This window comes from Tamandua tetradactyla, chromosome 2, assembly GCF_023851605.1.
Source record: "Tamandua tetradactyla isolate mTamTet1 chromosome 2, mTamTet1.pri, whole genome shotgun sequence".
Lineage (NCBI taxonomy): Eukaryota > Metazoa > Chordata > Mammalia > Pilosa > Myrmecophagidae > Tamandua > Tamandua tetradactyla.
Genome location: NC_135328.1, coordinates 72,667,397 through 72,689,639, shown reverse-complemented (window position 1 = coordinate 72,689,639; position 22,243 = coordinate 72,667,397). Strand labels below are relative to the sequence as shown.

Sequence of the window (22,243 nt, the reverse complement as noted above, 5' to 3'; positions counted from 1 at the left end):
ATATTTTTGCAAATTAAAAAATACATATTAGATGCAAAATTTTCATAACAGTCCAAATGTATAAAGTAGAAAGACAGAATTCTTCAATTTCCCCAACCCATACTGCTGAGTTTGCAGCTTTATTAACAATTTGGACATTTTCAAAGCAAATATAAACATGTGGATAAGCACAGGTAAGGAAAAGTGATTATTTTAATACATACAAAGATACGGATCTTTCTATACACAGAGACAGATTTTTCTAATACTCCTTGCATCTTGATTTTTACCTTTAAATATCAGCACAGAGAACTCTTCTTTTAGAGATGACTACATAATACAGATATGCCCTAATTAATGTAGCTAATCCCCTGCTAATGAACATTCGGGTTTTTTCCAGCGTTCTTGCGATTTCAAACAATGCTGCAATGAATACCTTATACAAGAGAACAAAAATATAAATTTGAAGATAAAAGTTGATAGTTCAGTCTACATGCATTTTTAATTATGTTAGTTGCTGCAAAAAGGCCCTCTATAATTTATCACTTTCCCTTCCCACCAAGGCACTGCCTGCATTTTAAAAAAGAAAACAGAAATAATGCGGCAGTGTAGAGGGGAAGGTATTGTGGGAAAGGGAAGGAAAGTTAGGAATTATTGGATTGCCATTAGGTGACTAGAAAGGGAATGGGCCACAGGTCTAGAGTCACCACCTCTATTATCACTATGCCGATGACACTAGGAGAGGGTTTCCCCATGTAAAAACTGGGGGTGGTGGTCAATACTGTGGGTATGGGCCTCTCCAACTCTAACATTATCCTCTGAAGGGGCTGTCCTTCAATTTTTCACATAAGGAATGCACATTAAATATTAAGACTAGATGCTTATTCCCTTGGGATGCCCAGAAATAAACAAACAAATACAGGGAAAAAGCCAAACTGCTTTGCTAGGAAAATAAATGTTCTGGTAAAAATCACTGCTAGGAATTAAAAAATGAGACTGAAATTGAAACTGAAGGAAATAGTCATCTAAGAGGGAAGAAAAAGAACTATTTCAAAAATGATAAACAAATGCAGGAGTATTTTAATCTTCTGGGGGCTTCCTAGTTTGAAGCAATCCTCACCTCGGTAGAAGTAATGCAGCTAAATGGCTATCGCAAGCAAGAGCCAAAGCACCCTGATAGCTACTCATTAATAAAAAGTCACATACGTCCCCTTCAAGTTTACTATTTGAGAAAGTGGATGTTAACAGGAGATATGATTTGTTGAGCCAAATAAAAGCCTTCATTAACGAGAAGTGGCAGGATCACAACCCTGCTGCTGATAAACTGCCAACATACCGGACGCCTTCAATGCAGGCCTGCCCATTTAACATATTGCAGCTTTAAAACGGGTTGCTTCAGAACAGTCTATGTCAAGACAGGTCCACGACAAACCAGATGGAGCTGCTGCTGTATCCTGCTGTGTGTGAATGTGAGTGCAAGTGTGTGCACAGGATTGGCACCAAGTATATACCCCAGGAGAACCCAGCCCAATAACCCCTCCCAAAAAGTTAGCCGTGGTGATTAGAGCATCCACTTTAGACCTCAACAACTCAATCTGCTTCCAAAATGACACAGCACTGAGCAGAAAGTAGCCATTCTTCCAACAGCCAGAAGTTTCACACTGTTATTAAATGACTGGCCCAGTGGTCATCCCTGAAGCCTGCCTCCTTGTTCCCGGCAAACAGAGCCACTTCAGTTCAACCCTGAAGCAGCTGATTTTTTTTCCCAAGCATAGCATGCTTTGGTGCTGTATAAACAGATCATAAATACACATAGAAAGGATAGTCTCAGCCTAGTCAAAGCAGTTAAAAAGCATCACAGGGAATCTTTTTCTGTGTGGTCCAAGTAGGTTATCAAGCTCTCCACCTAGGAGACTTAAACAGATGCATAAAGTCTTGATTATTCACAGGGATGTAAGGCGAGAAACAACACTGATAATACAAAAGTTATCTTAAAATACTAACTTACCTAGCACCCAGCACTTAACAGCTATTGTACAGTAATAACCAATTCCCATAAAAACACGGAAATGTTCAGTATGCTTTAAAGATTAAGAATTTTATTAACTAATTGATCACACATGACAATGTCACACTAACCAGAACACCAAGACACCAAAATAGAGTATACTGCTAAAAATACACACATATGCATCCCTTACATGAAATATTTACCTAATTTCATAATTTAAACTTTTTTTTTTTTTTAAGAAATAGAACCAAGGACCTATTGTGTTCAAGAAACAAATTTATAAGACAGGATAACCAAAATCAAGAAACTTACAGGGCAACTGAAAACATTTAATAAGGGTCTTCAAAATGAAAACCAATTTAAAGAGACTTTAACAGACTAGATACCCAAGGAAATGGGTATCTTCCTCTTACTTATCCCTGCTGTCCACGTGATGCAGGAAGTAACAATTACAATCAGTCTCTTCTGAATTAAAATTCCTTTCATCTCTCTAATCAAGAGTAGAAGTTGTTCTGTATATTTCCAGTGGTTTCTTTCTGCAGCTAAGGAGAAAAGGACTGACTTCAAAGATGTAATGAAACAAGATCCAACGTGAAAACAAAATGCTGTATTAACGTTAAATCAAATAATTGTAAATGGTTTAAACTAAAAGGGACTCAAAATTTTGATACACCTTCCAAAAGACAATGTAACATTAAAAGCAAGAGAAAACAACTGTGTTAGCCACTAGAATCTAACTCTCTGAGGAAACTAGATTTAGGAGTATATTCAAGTTAAGTGTAATGATCCAATAAGCAGGTCAGAAAGATACTACTTCAAAATACCATGTCATAAATTCACATACTCTGTTTAATTCTGATGATTTGTGTGGAAGAAGAAACTGACCAGATGAAGAATTCATTTCCTCCTCATTTTCCTTAACATATTTTTAATTTGTCTTTTTCCAACTCCTTAGAGCTATTTACCAGACTCTACCAGTCTCTTACTAAATAAAAATCATAGCTCTTTATAAATAAGTGGCAGCCCAAAAGCCAATATGGTCATTTTAAGAGGGGGAAAAAAAATTTTTTTTTTTTTTTTTACATTCCCAAACAATGTCTTCCCAGGTTTTCTACAAAGAAATCTGTGTATCTCCCATCCCAACAAAAGTTTTAAAGACAACTCCAAATTAACAAGAGAAGGGGCTCTATAAAAGGCTATTTATACACTGATCAAATAAATCAAATGATAATACAATAAAATTTGGGATGAACTGGCTAAGTTCTTTAAGCCAAGCAAAAAGCTTAACATGCATTCTTCTTAAGTGTTTATCACCTCAATCAATGTACTGGAAAAATGTTATTAAAAAATAATGAGGCGGGCCACAGTGGCTCAGCAGGCAGAGTTCTCACCTGCCGTGTGGGAGACCCCAGGTTCAATTCCCAGTGCCTGTCCACGAAAAAATAATAATAAAAATAATGACAAATTATACTTCAAAATGAGATACAGGCAGTACATTTTCAAAGACAGGAGTAAAGGGGTAAAAACAATGAGATGTAGATTCATTGCTGGGGCAGTGCGATGGTGGCTCAGGGGCAGAATTATGGCCTGCCACGCCAAAGACCCGGGTTCGATTCCCAGTGCCTGACCATGCCAAAAAAAACAAAGTTAGATAGCTCTAACTTTGCTGAACTCATTCATTGCATAATTTTTGGTGTAAAAGCTGCCTAATTAAAAGAAGATTAAAAAGTGTTTCTCAGCTGTTCAAAAAACAAAGGAAAAAATTTGGATTTATGGTGGGATGACAGCTCCAGGATTCAAAGTTCACCATGGATTTATCAGGATTTATCACCCCTAAAACAGAGTGAAATTTTAGGACCCCTTTCTACTTGAGCATTTTAATGCATATAAAACTAAAAACTAAAAGGCCTGCCTCTGTGAATAAAGCACAGGAAAGGATAAATGGAAGAAGATGATAAAACTAATGAATGAACTTTCCTGTCTAGTCCCACACAGGTTAGGAACCCCACTCCTTAACAGCACACATCACAATTATAAATAATAATTTGTAGAATGTTATCATGTGTTTCCTCCAAAAACCTTTAAATTTCACGATAGCAGGGACTATATCGTGTTCACAGCAATAATCTCAATACCTAAACTAGGGTGTGGCATGCAGTGTGAACTTAAATATTCAGTTAATAAATGAACTTTTGTACAAGAAAGTAATCTTCACATATTAGCTATTAAAATAATTAAATTAGTGTAAGACAGAAAAGGTTGCATCAATGATCAAAAAAAAGCAAATGGATAAGCAATAAAAAGAGCAAAATCCCAATATTCAGGAGGTAAAGCACAATAGAAATGATAAAAATCTAAATCCAATGACAGGGGCCTAGAGAAAAAAATTAACATTTTAAAGAAACTAATAAAAACTTGAGATTCAGCCAAAAAAGGCATACTGAACAATCTCAAATATTCCTGGGTGATTTAATAAACTGTCACCAAGTTTGCCTCATTTCTTTGAGACAATAAGAAACAGGAAATAATCACAGAGAATGGGGAAGAAAATGAAATGCTGATCATAATGAAATCCTTATGGATAACAGAATCTGTAAAACTCCTTAAGGAGATTTTCAAATAAAATAGGACCTAACTTGACAAATCTCTGGATCTTTTATGTTTCTAAATTTCTTAGAGAACTGGGGAACTATAAAAACATTTTACTCAGTAAAATCTCTCATAAAATCTTTTTTTTTTAAAGAAAGAACTTAAATTAAAGAACTTAAAAGTAATTAAAGAGACGAAAAAGGACAGTCTCTGACTAATCTTTAAAGTATTCATTAAGGTCAAGGTTTGAGATTTCTAGGGACCTCTAAGATGAAATGATGTGAAATGCTATTCGGTTTTAAATTCTCAATGACTATCTTAACTTCTGCTTCATCTTGTGATGTCCTAAATTATGGCTGAATAGTTCCGAACCTCCTCAGCAGGACCCCACCTGACTGCTATGCTCTACTCACTGCTCTGTGCACAGCCTGTCATGCCAGTTTTATACCAGACGCACCTGCTTGAAATATGCAGAGACAATTTGGTGATTTTATTTTTTAGGCTTACAACAGTTTCACAACAGCACAAGGATAAAGTTTATATCTATCCTCTAAAGGAGTAAAATACACATACGAATAAGAAATCAAAGACTATGTTAGCATGCAACTTAACTTCTCAATTAAGTCATCATAGATTGAAAGATGCACTACTAACTTCACATCTTAGGGGGAAATAAAACCACTACATTAAGTGGACATATTTATGATTCAAATATAATATAAAAACTGTATAACTAAGACTTGGAGAAATATTACATTATGTTAAAGCAAATGTCTTACTATCCTTGTAGTGATTACAATTCTAACACTTGACCTGTACTTTTTTCTTAGAACAAATATTTCCAAAAGCCCAATAGTTTGGAACATATCAATTTCAAAAATTTAACAAGCTTAAAGGATAGTCCTCACAGAATCTCTACCACAATAACTCAGGGTTAACTGAATGTCACCTTTACCTGGAATAGAACATTCAACATTTTGATCTTTCTTTCATAATTTTAACAGTATCCTAAAGTAAGTCTGAAGACAGCATCTTCATTCTCTTGTTTATAGAAAATAACCAATCCATATTTCATATGGTTCCAAAAAGTAATCCTGCAAGGCAAGCCTGCCAGCTGGCATCAGTTAAAAAAAAAAAAAACAGCCTGTGATGGAATCACTCCCAGGAATCACCTGGTCGCAGACCTAAAATAATGCAAGGTCAGAATCCTGTCCCAGGAAAACAGGTTGCAGGCATTATGTTGGAAATGAGTCCACTCCATCCTACCCTCCCCATCCTACCCTCCCCATTCCCACACAAAGTACAGGAATAAGAGCGAAGCTTTAAAATCTTTTTTAAAAAACCCTCAATGTTACAGCAAGCCCCACCACTGAGGAGCCAAACAAATAGGCCTGCAGATGAGATACAGCTGCTGCCTGGGTTGGCCCATCTTATCACAAAGCACTCACCCATAATGGCAAAAGTAAGACATTCTCCAAGCATCAAAGTCGAGCTGCTTCTTGGACCTGTTTCTCTGTAGTCAGCCACCTTCAATTACAGCCAGGAGAAACAACTACCAGAGATCTAAAGAACATCATTCTGGAGTCCATGGGAAAAGGTACTGAACATAGACTTAGGTCCTGCTTTCCCCTTGAGGGGCTGCATCCTTGGGCAATTCACCTGACCTCTGAGCCTGATTTCCTCACCTATAAAATGATGATCCCAGGGAGTGTTGTGAAGTTCTGTAAAAACAGAAACATTGGGTGTCATTGCTGTTACTACAGTAAATGCTCACGTCTCCTGGTTCCATCATTCTGGGTTGCTTGTCACCTTCCATTAATCGATTCCACATGGTTTTCTGTCCTGCTAAAAGCCAGGGACACCAATCACTAAAAAGAGGCAGCTCCCTGCTCCTCCCTCCCAATACACTGCCACGTTGACTGTCAAATACAAAATTCCTTACTCTCATCACACTCTTCAGAGGCAGTAAAAGATGTTACTTTAGAAATTGCCTAAAAGAAAAAACAGATCCCTTTACTCTTCCTTTCTAAATTACAAACTATTATTGTTCACCATGAAATCAGACTGCCCCCTCCATAACGTCCATAAAACAATGCCTATTGATCAAACGCTTAGAAAATCTAAGAACACAAAATATTCCAAAACATCCAGCTCCAACTGAGGCAATGAGCCTCTACGGCAAACCAAGGAGATGAAGTAGCATGTAGTTTGTTCACTTTCTTTTCAGAAGTTTCAACATCAAAAAAGTGTTATCAAAGTGATTAATACAAAAAAAGCAATAGGCAGACCTGAGAACACCAAGGACTCACAGGAGAAAGCTACAGCCAGCAACCTTGAGAACCCATGCTCCTGAAGGATACACAGACTCTTAGGCATGGGGAAGGTTCAGGAGAAAGTGTACTTCAGTGCTCTTAAAAGCATCCCAGCTTCTGGGCCACGGTGGCTCAGCAGGCAAGAACGCTTGCCTGCCATGCCAGAGGACCCGGGTTCTATCCCTGGTGCCTGCCCATGTTAAAAAATTACAAAAAAAAAAGCATCCCAGCTTCTGACCTGTTACTTGCTTTCTCCTCCTGGAACTATACTCCTGAGAGGGAAGGAATCAAAGAAGCATTATCATCTTCACAACTTTTTCCTAAGTGTTTTGAAAGATAAACATTAGACCTAGAGGAAGTTAACAAATCATCCTGTCAAGCAAAGAAAACCTTGGGAGAAAGGCTGGGACATCGTGCAGTTCCACGCACACACACATCTCGGATCCATTCTCCCTGGGACAACAGCAGAATTAAGACAGTCGCAACAGCATCCCTTTCCAGCCACAACCTGAACTTGGCAGGGTCTGCACTGTATAAATACTCTTCACCTGTGATTGGGCTCCTACCAAACCAAGAAATAATTACTTCTCTCACAGAAGAGAATCAAAAAGAAGAAAAATGGAACAGGAAGGGAGGGAGGCAGAGGGGACAAAAAACACAAAGCAAATAAAGAGACACGACAAAATTGACCAAGAAAAGCCACACTCCTATTTCCAAAGCAACATGCAGTCACCTGGTCTGATCTCTGTATGCCCAGACTACAGAAATACATACCTTCTCTAATGCCACAAGCAGCTAGTTTCTACTACTAAACTCTGTGGAGGGTGGAGTGAGGGAGAGGTGGGCAGACATCGTTTAAATTTATTTTCAGCCTCATCTCTTTAAGGAGACAGGACAAGGCACTTTGCTAAAAATCTTCAAAACTCTCTTAGTACCTAGCACTTTAAATAATGCACAACCTTTCTGGCTTCTGAACATAGTTCCAATAAGAACTTAAAAGACTTTTTTAAAAGTCCTTTAATGAAACATAAAAAAAAAAAACTTTAGATCAATTTGGGGAAGATCTAGGCTACAAGTTAACCACCAGGCCACATGCAGCAAAAACATTTTTTTTACACAACAGAAGCTGCACACAATGATTCTCAAACTTTAGAGAGATTAAATACTGCTTGTTTTTAAGGATTCTCAATTGCCCACCCCACCCAATAACTAAGACATCCTGTAGGATCTTCAACAAGAATCCAAGGAACACTAAAAACAAGCAACTTATTCATTAAAAAGAATCGTATAATCATGGCAGATAATTGGCACCAAAGGTTCTTTTTAAGTGCCTCTTAAAAACAATTTGTCTCCAGTAATTAAAAAATAGATACGCACAGAATTAATTCTATATTATTTTTTCAAAGTGAGTATATACTTTTACTCATACTCCAAATATCTAAATATTTTAGCTGGGCTGGAGACTGCCAATTCTTAAAACTGCCTGCATTAAGCTCTTATTACTCTGAAGGGTTTTGCTAAGATGCTCAATACAGGGACACATTTTGATTCATCGTTATGACTGCTCTATCTCAAGTGGCTGCCAGGAGAGCAGGGCTTTATAGGCATTGTTCCTTAGAAGCTACACGAATGCTAGGTTGATAAAATAGAACTTCATATCTGTTTGCCAGGCTGAACAAAAAGTTAACTAGAAATTTAAGTGCTTAAAGTCACCAAAAGGAAGGCTCTACACTGACATTTTCTATCTACTTAGCATTCATCTGTATTCACTGCACTAGACATTAAGGCATACCAAAGTTGTTCTCCGCTATTCAAATCCTGCTATTATGCTTGGGAGTAGATTAATAATAACCACCCTCCTTTTTGTAAAATAAAACATCACCATTGGTCCAAACATGACATGCAGAGCTTCTTTCTACTTCTGCTGGTGCATCAGCTTGCTCTAGTGCATGCATGCTAAAGCTGCCCCGCTGTTTCCAAAGGGAGCAGAAAAGGTTCAAGACAGGAAAAAAATAGGGATGGGGAAGGAGGAGACAACACATATAAAAACCTCACTCCTGCTGGCCCTTATACCAATTCTTTTTTACAGCAATCTGAGGGAAGAATGTCTTTTCTAAGCTGACACCATCAGCAATGAGGTTAGGTGGGCCACAGGCCTCTTTTTAAAAGCTCATAACACCCTATTTGTTTTCACAGCACCAAGCAACTTCTGCTGGTCCCAAAACACCTGAGCAAATACAAGTAAGCAACTAGCAGGAAGAAATCCAAGCTCCCAATGGAAACAGGACTAAAATTCCAGGAAGGAAATGAAAAAAAGGTAAGATAAGTTACTGGAAGCCCATCGTGTAAAGAAAGGAGAAACTGTCTTGCACTCAAGGGTTAAGGTAGGAGAGAACAAGATGACATTTCTCTATTTTAAGCAGAAATGAGTAGAAGATCTAAATTACCAAGGGACAATCTACATAATTCAAACATTATTTACAAACACAAAGAAAAATCAAAAGCCTATGAAATCTTTAGAACTACTGCCTTTATCTTAATATTTCAGTAAACTTTTAATTCCCACGGCTTTAGGGACTGTAGCATTAGAGTCACAGACTCAAATGCCAAGAAAGGCCAGGGCAGTAACTTGTTCCTAAGTGAAATAAATCATGCTCCATTGAAAGGGGTGGTGAACCAGCTGACAACTGTGGACTGTGTTGCTCCATCCTTTCAATTTTTTGGAAGAAAAGAAATATGAGTCTAGATCTTAATATGATCTTTTCCAACACCTAAATCAAGAATCTGCAATTTTAAAAAACATTGTTCAAGCCAAATATAACAGCTACAGGCAATACGCAGCCAATGGGCCACCATTTGAGACCTGTGGCCTAAACTATTTGTCCACTGATACCCATTTCTCCCATTCTTCAGCTAATAATAGCAAAACACCAGGTCACAGGAGGTATTCTTTAGTGAGCAAAATGTAAGAAAAGGCTTAAGAGCCAACACAAAAGTGCAAACAGGATAAGAAAATAAGGGAGCAGATGAGTAAGCGGCACCTGACCTAGAATAGAACTAGTACAGAGAGCAGAGGCCTAGACAGGTAACTAAGGGTCAGAGGGCTAGTACAAACAGGAGAGCTTGCAGGTAGGTAGTTCAAGATCCTGCAAAGGCAGGAAAGGAATGAAAAACAAAATCACTGATGACCTGGTATTTAGAAAAAGTCTGTAAGTCATTCACAGCCAGAGGCCAGAAAGGACCCCAAGGTCCTTAAACAAAATAAGCCAGGAACCAGTAAGTATCACCTGGGGGGAAGAAAGTGATGTTGAGTAAACTCATACAGAAATAGGCCTCACCTGGGAATGGGCTATAAAAATTTGCTCAGTCTATATAAACTCTGTATATTTAAAATGTTCTGGACAGCGTTGCAATAAAGATAAGTGACCCTCACAGTAACCACAGGCACCTCCAGCAGAGAAGCAGCATCAGTGAAACAGAAAATTTTCGCTTTTGAAAAGCAGTTCAGAGGAAACCTAATATCAAACGCCATCAGATCCCAGAATATTTTCCTCACCCTATCCAATTCACTGAATTTATTTTCACATATACTATGATTTACTTGCTTTGAAAAACACCTCTTACATTTCTGATATACACAAATGATGCCTAAGGATAAAAAAGCATTAAACATACTTTAAAAGCTGGACAAGTGAGCAATTTTCAATAACTTACTTGACAGGCCATCCATCAATGACTTTTCACTTGAAGTGGTAAGAAGTATTGAAATGAGCAGGAAAAAAATGTAAACAGTATTTTGTATTGTATAGAAATAGATCCTTGATTAGAGGTTAAGCAAAATTCAAACCAGGGAAATATCAACTGATTAAGTGAATGTAACATTTGAATTAAAAACTGATTTCTCATTGAAAAAAGATGGAAAATTTAAATTTAAAAATACATATTCCTAAATGGGAAGGTAATGCTTAATTTGTATAAAGTTTCTGTTTGGGGTGATGGAAAAGTTTTGGTAATTGATGATAAAGATGATATGACAATGGATGTAATGGAATGTAATTAGAACTACTCAACTGTAGACTTGAAAGTGGTATAACAAAAAAAGGGAAATGTTCTGCTATATATGTTACAATAAAAATTTTAAGAAAAATAGAACTGGAAATGTATATTCCTGGAATGTTAACTGGTTAAATTCTCAGTCTCACATGTAATATTTTAGGATTATTTATATCCTCAAGGAAAAAGGCATTTTAAACATCACAGATATAAATACATCTATTTCCATACTGAAATGTTCAAAGTCATAACTCTCCCAAAACATCTCGGCAATTTAGGATTCTTCTCCTGGCAGAAACATACATTAGATGAAGGTATATAATAATAACAAAAAAATCACTAAAACAATGGTTCATAATAGCACACTGAAGGCCAAATACATAAAACTCTTCTAGGAGTCACCTATTACCACATTTCCAGTTCAATAAACACTGTCATTTCACTGCAAAAAATCTCCTACTTCAATATGCACATCTTCACCCAGTCCTTGAGAGAGGGAGGGTGAGGTTATATTATGCAAAGAAAGGTTAAGAAATCAAGGACATAGGCAATTGAGCCAAAACCAGACGCCTGAAAATTGAGACTTCCAGCCTAGCATTTTCCACCTGACTCTGCTAAATTAAGAATTTCAACATAGGTGACAAAAACTACTGGGGCAACACAACTCAGCCCCTAAACTGTCAGCATTGTGCTCACAACAGGATCGTACACATGTAATATGTTTACAAAAACAGAATGGTTTTTAAGACAAACTAAAAGACATGGCAAGCTTACAGTCCACCCCAGATGAAAACTAAAGGGCCCACTTTACTAACTCAACTGACAAGAACTGATCTTAATGGTATCACTCTGCTTCCACCAGTATAAAAACAGCAATTCAAATTTTCAGAGTCCTAGTAGCCAAAAATAACTCATTATTTACTCCTTACTCTAGAGGGCAAGATAGTAAAAACTATATGGAAATTTCTATGTACCTTCTCTAGGAAAGAGGCCCACCATTTTCTTCAGATACTCAGAGACCTTCAAAACCCCTGGTTACGTACAAGCAAGCTTCAATTTTACAGTGACTCCATAATAAGGAAATACAGAAAAATTAAGAACATTCCAAAACAACTATCACTTGCTACTTTCATAAGGAGATAAAATTAGTCAAGAATGTTTCTACTCCTCCTGGCAACGTGGGACAGAAATCCTAGAATGAGCTGGGACTCGGCATCAAAGGATTGAGAAAACCTTGAGTGAAAGAGGGAAGAGAGAAAGGAGACAAAATAAAGTGTCAGTGGCTGAGAGATTCCAAACAGAGTCAAGAGGTTATCCTGGAGGTTATTCTTACACATTTTACAGGTATCCCCTTTTTAGCTTAAGGTGTATTAGAGAGGCTAGAGGGAAGTGCCTGAAACTGTAGAGCTGTGTTCCAGTAGCCATGTTTCTTGAAGATGACTGTATAATGATACAGCTTTCCCGATGTGATTGTGAAAACCTTGTGTGTGATGCTTCTTTTATCTACAACATTGACAGACAAGTAAAAAAATGAATTAAAAATAATTAAATAATGGGGAACAAATGTTAAAATAAATTGAGTCGATTGAAATACTAGTGAACAATGAAAGAGAGTGGTAAGGGGTATAGAAAAAAAATAGGGGGAACAAAAGTTAAAATATACTGAGTAGATGGAAATACTAGTGGTCAATGAGAGGGAGGCATAAGGGGTATGACGGTATGTATAAGTTTTTTCTTCTTATTTCCGTTTCTGGAGTGAAGTAAATGTTCTAAAAAATGATCATGGTGATGAACATAATATTATGTAATGATATTGTGAACCACAGATTGTACACTATAAACAGAATGTTTATATGTTAAGAATGTTCATGTTTTTATGCTGTTTTGGTTTGATAATAAAAAACTAAAAAAAGCATGTATCTATTGAAAATTTAAGTCATTTTCACAGTGCATCTGACGACTGCTATTTAAAAGCCAAGTAAAATAAAAACCCATCCTAAAATCACAGTTTATTGGTTTGATAAATATTCACAAAAAATGTACTTTGGGACATTACATTAATATAATCTTTAAATTTGCTGAAATAGTTCCCAGTAATGAACACCCCAGAAGAAAACAAAATTCTGGAGGAGAAGGAAAAAAGAGGGCAAAAAAGCTAGTCATAGAGAATATGTTTCCTTTCTATGAGACAAACTTCTTTTATTAACTCAAGGAAAAATGCTTGGTATTAATGGTTACTATTAGATTAGACAAAGGCAAAAATTCATAACTTCTGCTACTTAGGAGTTCAAAACTTCCTTGGTGCTAAAGCAAAACCGTCAAAATGTTTTTTAAAAAATTATCATGTTACTATAACTTTCACCATAAATAAGTATTATTATTGAGAAAAACTGTCAGACTTTTGCACATAATTTTTTTAAAGTGGCGAGGGGGGTTTTGCCTGGCAAAGGTATTTGTTACTCATTTTCATACTGACATAAATGAAAATCAGTAATATAATGTATACTAGGAAGCTGCAATATAAAAATAAAAATGCAGTTATATTTTATTAATAAACAACCTCCAAATTGGTTTGGTTTTAACCTCAGGCTACCATTCCTGTGACATTCTGGGTTATTTTACCTAGTCCACTCCTTTCCCTTAGCACCCAGCCCTTCTTTGCAAGATTTCTTACAAGGAAAACTCTCATGTCTCACCACACAAAACTATTTAGAAACCTTCAAAATAAAAACATCCAGCTGAGAGTTCCAAGAGAAATGCCTTCAAAGTCTAGCCCATAGCTCTGAAAAAAATAACCTTACCCAAAATAGTATTTTTATATAGATGGCTCTCCAGAAATTTAGCATCCATATTAAAGGAGAGGATGCGCCTAACAGCGTTGCTCACACAAGAATCACCTTTTGTTTTATTTTATACAACAGAATACAAGGCTAGAGATACAGAAAGTCTTCTTCCCTAAAAAAGAAGAAAGAAAAAAAGACTACTGATAATCTTATTAAAATGAAATTTTTGATACACATCAGACATACTGAAAGACAAATCTGTTCATTTCTACTGAAAAATTTCCTAAACACTTCATAAAACCTCTAATATCTTGCTATACTACTTCAAATGTTTGGTTAGGATTCCAAAAGTTACCAATTCTATTGACACCATAACAAAATCTCTTTTAAAAACACATAAAGCAAATATTGCCTTTGAAACGTAAGCTCCTACTGTTTCTGCTGAACAGATCTATATTACTTAGAATTCAAAGAGAAAAATCGCTTCGTGTTATAACCATCTACTATTCTGAACTAAATACACTATACACATTCTTTCTAAATTAGAAGCATACAAAAGGGTGAGTTTGGCATTAAATACAATATGTGGCTCCTGTGAGTAAACAGAACCAGTAAAGACTTCCCGTTCTGTAAAATGAAACTGGTCTAAGCAAATGAACATAGATTCTATGTGTTTTATATTTTCCACAGACCTAATTCAAGAGTTTGGGTGTGGCATCACCAGTGCTTAAAGCCTTCCATTTCAAACAATCCTATAATACATCAGCAGAGAGCAGCAGTACAGGTAGCTAAATATTAGCAAGTGAGAAAACCTCTCACCAAAATCATCTATAAGTCCAGTACACAGCACCCCTGTTCAAAATAAACGTGGGGCCCCTGTTCAAAAATTGTGGAAGGGGCTGTTAAGAATGCAGCAATCTCATGCCCATAAAGCCTGCCCTGGCCCTAACCAAGTACCCATACTTTGAAAAAAATAATTTTAAAAAGGACCCTTAATTATAGTCATTTAATATGATTACTGGCCTGTCCAGATGGAAATCCAAGGAACAAAAAAGTTGTGATGCATTGCTATGGCCAGGTTTTCCACAGGGTGGCACACCACACAGGTCCCATACCAACCCACCTACTCAGCACCCCCAAATGGCACAAAAAAATAACCTGACCAGATGAAGTATCATGGATCTCTAGCCTCTCTCATTTCCAAATAAACAATTATAAGTAATAAAGGTACGTTTGATAACAGCAAAAGAACTGACCCTACCATGAAGATAAGTGATCAAAAAGGTGAAAGGGAAAGTCACTCTAGATAAGAAGCTATTTCACAGTATCCAATCCCTTGAGGAAAAAGAACATGAATGGTAATTTGGGAGTGTGGTGCTCCTATGCCATGAAAAAGTCACAGGTTTGGTTTTCTTGTTTTCGTTTTGTTTTGGTTTTTTTGCTTATTATTATTACTTTTTTAAGGTCTTTCAGAAAAGAAGGAAAAAGGTGATCCCAGCTTAGAAGTCAGGGTATTCTGGATTTCCGGATGGCTTTGCTGTGCCCTTAAAGAGAACTCGGGACTTGCTTCTAGAAGAGAAGAGAAAGAGAGGTTGGGATGGGAGGGTAGAGAGGGAGCAATATTTTAACATATCATAAAGGTTCCCAAAGTAAGTAACAGAAAGGCCTGGCACACTGAGCAGCACTAATACCTGTTCTACATAAAGAGAATATCCTAAAACTAAAATTCTCTGGATCCACAGGGAGCGTGCAGCTTAAAACAGCTGACGCGTGACATGATTCCTCACACAGTGGAACAAACACCTAAAGACAAGGAAGAGGATGTTTAAATCCTTAAAGCTCACAGGGGGAAAAAAAACATTCCCCAAAAGGTGGCAGCACAAAATTAGCCAAATACACAATAAACGGCCAGGTCTAATCACACAAATACAAAAATAAATATTCTCTTAAGGACGAAAAGAAAAAAAAAAAAGCAAAGGAATCATACAAAATCGGAAATAACGTGTTGCTTCATAATCTAGTTTCCTCATTCCATTCCAGTCACTACATTCCAAAAAAGGATTCTTTTTTCACCGCACTCCTCCCAACTAACTTTGAGAACATCCCCTTAAGTATGCCCCCCAACTAGAGCTATGCTAAATCACCATTTCTACAAACCTCCTACAAACACACACATCCATCTAGAAAAATAGTCACCATTTCTAGACCCAAAGGTCCAGATGAGAAAGTAGATACAGGAAAGCTTTACCTCCCGTTCGGCCAAATGGAGACTCCAGGTCAGCTTCCGCAAGTGAGCGCAAATGAGAATTTGGGGAAACAAGCGATTCCTGAGAAAACTGTCTTCAAGGGCAACTGGAGAGTTTTTTCAAACAAACCTTTTTTACTTAAGTGAGTGGAGAATTTACACCCCAACTTGTACTCCAGAGGTTTTAAATGAATTTATTTGCCCGAAGTTTGAGAGCCGAGTTACATTTTTATGAAGACAGAATTAAGAAAAGGAAAAGCAAAAAATTAAGTTTCCTTGCCGGAGATACTACATTTTGGCATTGAGAAGCGCCATTCCTTGAGGAGAGATAAAGGAGAGCTGATAACTGGCAATAAATTCTCCTTTCTCCACATTTACAGGAAATATGGAGAGAAGACAGGGGATGACATGTTTATGATAAAGATGGACTTTTAAAAAGCACACAATTTTAAAAGACCACCTTGACAGCTACAACTCCTTCTCATGTAGAGTGCATGGGTTGCGCTCGCGCCGTCAAGGGTAACAGGCAGGCTTTTAAGGAAACGCCGTGGAAAGACCTCGTTTGCTGGTCATTGTAACGGCCACCGGAGGAGCACCTGCCAGTGAACTGATGCTGCTCCACTAATCTCACCAATGCCTGCACTCCTGTGCCCGGGCGCCGCAGCTGGCCTGCCCTCTGGGTCGAGCTGGAAGCGCAACTGCACTAACCACAGCGAGTGAACCACAGCCCGGAGCCTGCCTCGCACCGCCGCCCGCCCGCCCGGTGCTTCCCGCGCAGCACAAAACACTTGCGCGCAAACCCGGGATGCGACCGCGAGCTGCGACCTCACGCGGCTGCAGTGGGCCTCACCTAAAACCGAGCAAGGGAGAGAACCGCCGGAAGGATCATCTTTGCTTCTGCCCAGGAACTCAAGGCACCAAGCCACCTCCGCACATAGCGTGGCTGCTGCAGGTCACAAGACGCCCTAGGCGCTCCGCGAGGACCGTTCGCAAGGAGGCGCCGTTCCAAGTGGTCACGCACCAGACCCCACCCCGGTGTGTTCGGTTGGAGAACCCCGTGCACAACAAGCTCTCACAAAGAGGTGTCGGTCCACCACAAGAATCTTGCCCTTTTTCTAGAAAAGCCCCCTCCCCCACTTTCCCTCCAATACACTCACCTGCGTTTACGCGCAGTTCCCTTCTCGCGCTACACGCGGCCGTACCCAGGCACGTCCACGCCCGTGCACGCTGGCCGGCGCGAATAGCCCAGCTCGGCTCCAGCCACCCCCAACCAGTTTGTGCCCACAAGAGGGGCGGTGCCACCTTCCGAGGCGCCCAATTCCCTCCACTCCCGCCGCAAGCGGCCGAGCTCTAGGAACTTCGCGTGCACAACCTCCACCGCCCCCACCAGCGTTCCCGCCCTGAGCCCGGACGCGAGCTCCAGCCGAGCAGAGGTCGGACCCGGCACAGCATCGCGACGACTGGGACAGCCCTGGGCCTTGGCGTCCAAAAAGGGCCAGGGGTAATGAGCGGCAGCCCCACCCCCACCCCCACCCCCACGCCCACCGCACTTGCCTGCTGCGACTCGGCGCTGCAGCTACCACGGCTCAAGCCGCCCGCCGTCAGCACAGTCTCGGCGGAGGCGCTCCCGGCGGGCTCGGTGGAGAGGCGGTAGCGGGAAGCTGGACTAAAACCCGGCGGAACCCCCGCCCCACCCACGCCGTGCCGGCGACCGCCCTCCTCACCCGGCCGGCTGCTGCCTCAGTGACGCCTGGACGCCGCGGTCCCGCCGTTTGTAGCGCGGCCGGTAGGAGGGGCTTGCTTGGAAAGGCGCCAGGAGGCGGGGCCGGCAGCGAGTTCGCCGCGCCGCGGCAGCAGCAGCCACCGCCGCCGCCGCGTGCTCTAGCCAGCCGCTTCGCTGGCCGGTTCCTGCGGGGAGACACTGGGCTACGACCGCTCTTGCTCGGTCCCTCGGGGCTTGCGATTCCAACCTGAGTCCTCGGGTGCGCGCAAAAAGGGTCGCGCGCCCAGAGGCAACCAATTCCAGGTGCAAGTTTGCAAACCCCGAGGCTCCGGGCGCTAACTGGGAATCAAAACGGCTGGAGCGGGGGTTACTTTGATATATGTGTATTAAACACACACCACTCACACATACACACACACATATACATTATATATATTGCAGCCAGACTTAAAAGGTTCCACCCCTCCCACTCCCCGTACTTAACATCCGTCCTTCGGAGGAAAACTAGAGGCTTAGCTCGCTGCCCCTCCCCACCTCTAAATACGGAATTTGACGTTCATATAAGCCCGGAGGTACCTGTGCTGGGTGCTATATACTGCTTCAAACGCAAAGTAGGAAATCCTGCACTCGACTATGCGAGATTCTACCGCTCGCCACATCCTTCGTCCCCCACGAAAGCCCCGAAATGGCCAACTCTTCACCGAAGGGGCGTCCCATCGCTGCCTTGTCTCGGACCGCCCTTTCGCCTGGGTCAATCGCTTTCCGGCAGAAAAAGCTGTGCCTGCTTGTCCTCCGACCCGGCCCCACGACTGGGAATCAAAGCCGACCCCCGAGCCATGCAGCGGAAGCACTTTTTACACCTGCTCAGCCGCTTAATTACTATAGCACCTGTCGTGTTGGGTTTTTTTTTCATTGCAAAGGCTTCCGTTTTAACCCTTCCCCCTATAAAACTACATTTTAAAATATCACCTATCATACCTACCTGAAATCGCAGGAGGTATGAGAAAGGAACTGAGCAGTGGGCGACTGAGTCGACTGTGACAGAGGTTACAGCTTCAAGGGCACGATGCGGGTTTGATGCAGCAAGGTCCGCTAAGGGCGCCCAGCGCTCCCCGCCCCCATGCGACGGGCGGGGCGGGGGAGGGTTGGGAGGAGGAGGACTTCTCTAACTCAGGGCAGGAGTGGGGAAGGCAAACTTGCCCTCTTGGGCGAAGTAAAATAGTAGTAGAGGGCTTAACAGCAATCGAAGTGGAGATAGATCATTCCTCAATTTGGGGGTCCCAGACTGGGGAGACCGGAAATAGCTAATAGAATCTATATCAGCACTTCTGTGGTCACCCCGAATCCGATTTGCAATTAAATGACCTTAATTGACTTTGTATGGGCTCCTGGGAAAATCTGCTCAAAGAGCTATTTGACTTAGCTCTAAACAGTTAATTCCAATATTTCCATCCCAAGCACCGGGTTACTAAGAATGCCTGTCTCCATCGTTGGTGGAAAATTGGCCTACCAAGTTTGCCAACCCAAGTCTAAAACTCTTGGAATGCCCTATGCCCTACTTCCTGAAGCTGACATCTTTGAAGTTATGAGGGGCCTCTCTCACGACAGAGTCCGCCAAGTCGTCCAAGCCCCTTCAGCCTGCATAGGTTGGGTTTTCCTATAAACTTCCAGAACAGGCTAGCTTTATAAGTGGGGGGCCCAAGCATTTGGTTAAAAGAGGGAAGAGCCCAGTAGTACCTGGTGTAAAACAGGCAGGCGGGATGATAGCAATAACTATGGGAGACAGTTAAAAATTAAAAAAAAAAAAAAAATTCCCATAAAAGGCAACTCTGAAACCCTCAACATTTTCTTTTTTGTAGATACATTTGTTCAGATTCTGACAAATCTCTTAGATATCCTATTTAAGAGGCCATTTTACTAGGAAAGCTTAAGGGCCCAAACAGATCTCCTACCCTTCTGTTATCTAAAATACACAAATACACACCGTTTTTCTGGCCATTAGGAACTGATTTTCAATTAGGAAACTAATTTTTCAATCACTATTGTTTTCTCTGAACCACCACCCCTCCCCCCTCCTTTTTTTAAGCCTTCATTTTATAGGTTTCAGTTGACAGTTTAGGCCTGGGAAATAAAGCATCTCCATCTCCCTCCCACCCCACCATCCAGCAGAGGATGGGTATAAGAAATAGGGGTGTGGAAAAGGCCTGAAGATTTAGGATCTTAACCAACCGGAGTGTCTGTATGTGAGTGGGGGAGGGGAGAGATTCCGTGCATTTCAGAGGAAAAAGTGCAGGGACATCCATACCCGCTCAGTAGTGTTAAGAGTAATACTAAGCGGTTGACTATTTCTCCCACCCTCGCCACAATAAAGCCAGATCTGCAGCTGGCAATTACGAGAGAAAATACTCAGTTCTCAACATCAATTTCTCTAACCCGTACTTAAAAATGGAAAACGGGAAACGTATCCAACCTTCAATTTGCCACAGTTGTATACCTCTCCCATTAATTCTTTACAGACGTGAAATAGGTGGGTATGTAGCAACGTGCTGGGCATAAATTAAGCAACAATAGCCACGCGAGGTCTGTCCGCCGCGGAGCTATCGTGGTGGGTTACAGTCACTCTGCCCCCACCCCCCCCAGCACCCGCCGCCCCAAGATGGCCAAGTCGAGTGCAGGAGAGGCTGGACGCACGTTGGCTTTTCCAACCGGGAGGGTGGGTGGGGTGGAGAGCAGTGAGAAATTAACCCCAACCGGCTTCGTACCCTGTTCACGGTCCTCTGCCTCTCATGCACCACACCGGCGCCCTCACGCACACATTCACCCACACCCCTTCGAACCAATAATTCAAACTTCTCTTAGGTGAAGCCAGCACGTCGTTCCATCACCACCGCCACCACCCCCTCCGCCCTCCCCGCCCCGCGAACACCCTTCCCCTTTCCCACATCTACCCGGGATCCTCTTTCACAGTAGAAAGCAGGCTGGTTTCTCCTAAACCCTGCGATTGCACAAAAGTTAAAATGAATCATGTGTCTTTCCAGCGTCTCATCCCCAACCATCTTTCTCCCGGTTTCAGTTTAACAATAGCTATTTGAGGAAGGGAGCGGATAAGGAGGAGAGGGCGAACAGGACTAAGAGGCCGAGCCGGCTCCTGGGGTAGCTGCGAAGCCTCAAGGCTGCGAAAGGGTTCCCCTCGCCCCGAAGGCGAAGTCAGCCGCGTAGGACCAAGGACAGGGCTTGGAATCCACATCCCCGCACAGCGAAGCTCCCAGGCAGCCTCCACTTCACAGATACAGCTCCAAGGATCTTATTTACGCTTTTCTGAACAAAGGGAATCTCATATTCGGTACAAGATTAAGAATTCGGTCCCAAATTGTCTTTTATTTTTTAACAGATTTACGGTAATAAGCGTCGGTGTATTAGAGCCCGCACATCTAGCAGTGATGACTTTTGACAGCTTCTAACCACCCCAGCCCCAGCCCAGTCCCAGCCCTTAGGCTGCATATACTTTTCTTCAGTCAACTACAACTCGCTGGCTGGTGCAGCATCTAAGTTCCATCTGGCAAGCCTATTTCCCCAGCACATGCTATCTGGTTAATGCAATTAAGCCTGGTGTTTTCGCTAGTCCAATCTGCAAATTCAGGCTTCTGATTACCCTTCGTGCTTCTAGAGACTCTCTGGTCCTTCCCTTGCTTTGCGAAAGTAGAGACACGTACCCCCCAATACCCAAATTATACATCTCTTCTCAGGAAATGAACTTCCAACCTCAATACGGAGGCTCGTTCAACATCCAGCCTCCCATCGTACCCCTGCCCTACCCTGGTCACATTTCCCACTTAAGTTTCTGCCACTGACATTTGCGACTATTCATAACATTAAGCATGCGTCCACCGAATTTTAGTTTACCTCTCTAGAATTAAAAAGCAGAGCAATGGCTTTGAAATGAGACAAACATGTGCAATTAACTTCATATTCTGTATTCCGCTCACTTACAGGTTTTCTGGTTTTGCCAGCGCATCGCTGCAACTAATGATTAAAGAAACCAAACCGAAACTTACCTTTCTCCCTTAAGGTTTTTGTGTATGTGTATTTTTAAAGTAACGGTGCAGTTCTCCCAATAAGGATGAGCAAGAAGCTGCTGGATAATTCTCTTAAGACAGCACGAAACCTAAACTATGCTCGGCTTAAAAGAAGCAAATAAAAAGAAATGCTTTCGACCCCAAAGTCCAACACTAAAAGAAATGACAAAAATAAATAAATAAAATTAAATTTAAAAATATATATGAAAGGGGAGGGGAAACTTAAAAAGAGAGTTTAAAAAGACGGCGAGACTACCCACCTACTGCCGTTCAACTAAACAAAAAGGGGCATGAAAAACAAACGAAGGAACAAAGAAAAGAGATGAAAGAACGTTTTTTCAAAAAGACGATGTCTTTCTCCTTGTTGCTTTTTTAGTAGGTCGCTACAGGAGTAAGCTGCTGCATCTCTAAGTGAGAACAGAAATAAGGGGGGAGGACTTCTTAAAAGGAAGGTGGACTGGACCACAGATTT

At 41.0% G+C, this 22,243-nt stretch overlaps 1 protein-coding gene across 3 annotated transcripts in view; it reads right to left on the bottom strand.

Annotated features, from left to right (window-relative positions):
* ELAVL2 (ELAV like RNA binding protein 2) overlaps positions 1 to 17,764 on the bottom strand; it is a 557,044-nt gene extending 539,280 nt beyond the window's left edge. Inside the window, exon 1 of one of the 3 annotated variants that reach the window (XM_077148027.1) lies at positions 17,697 to 17,764. The gene's annotated coding sequence lies outside the window, so the exon portion shown is untranslated. The other 2 variants (XM_077148030.1, XM_077148029.1) reach the window with 2 other exon arrangements.
* Positions 17,765 to 22,243: the final 4,479 nt, after the last annotated feature.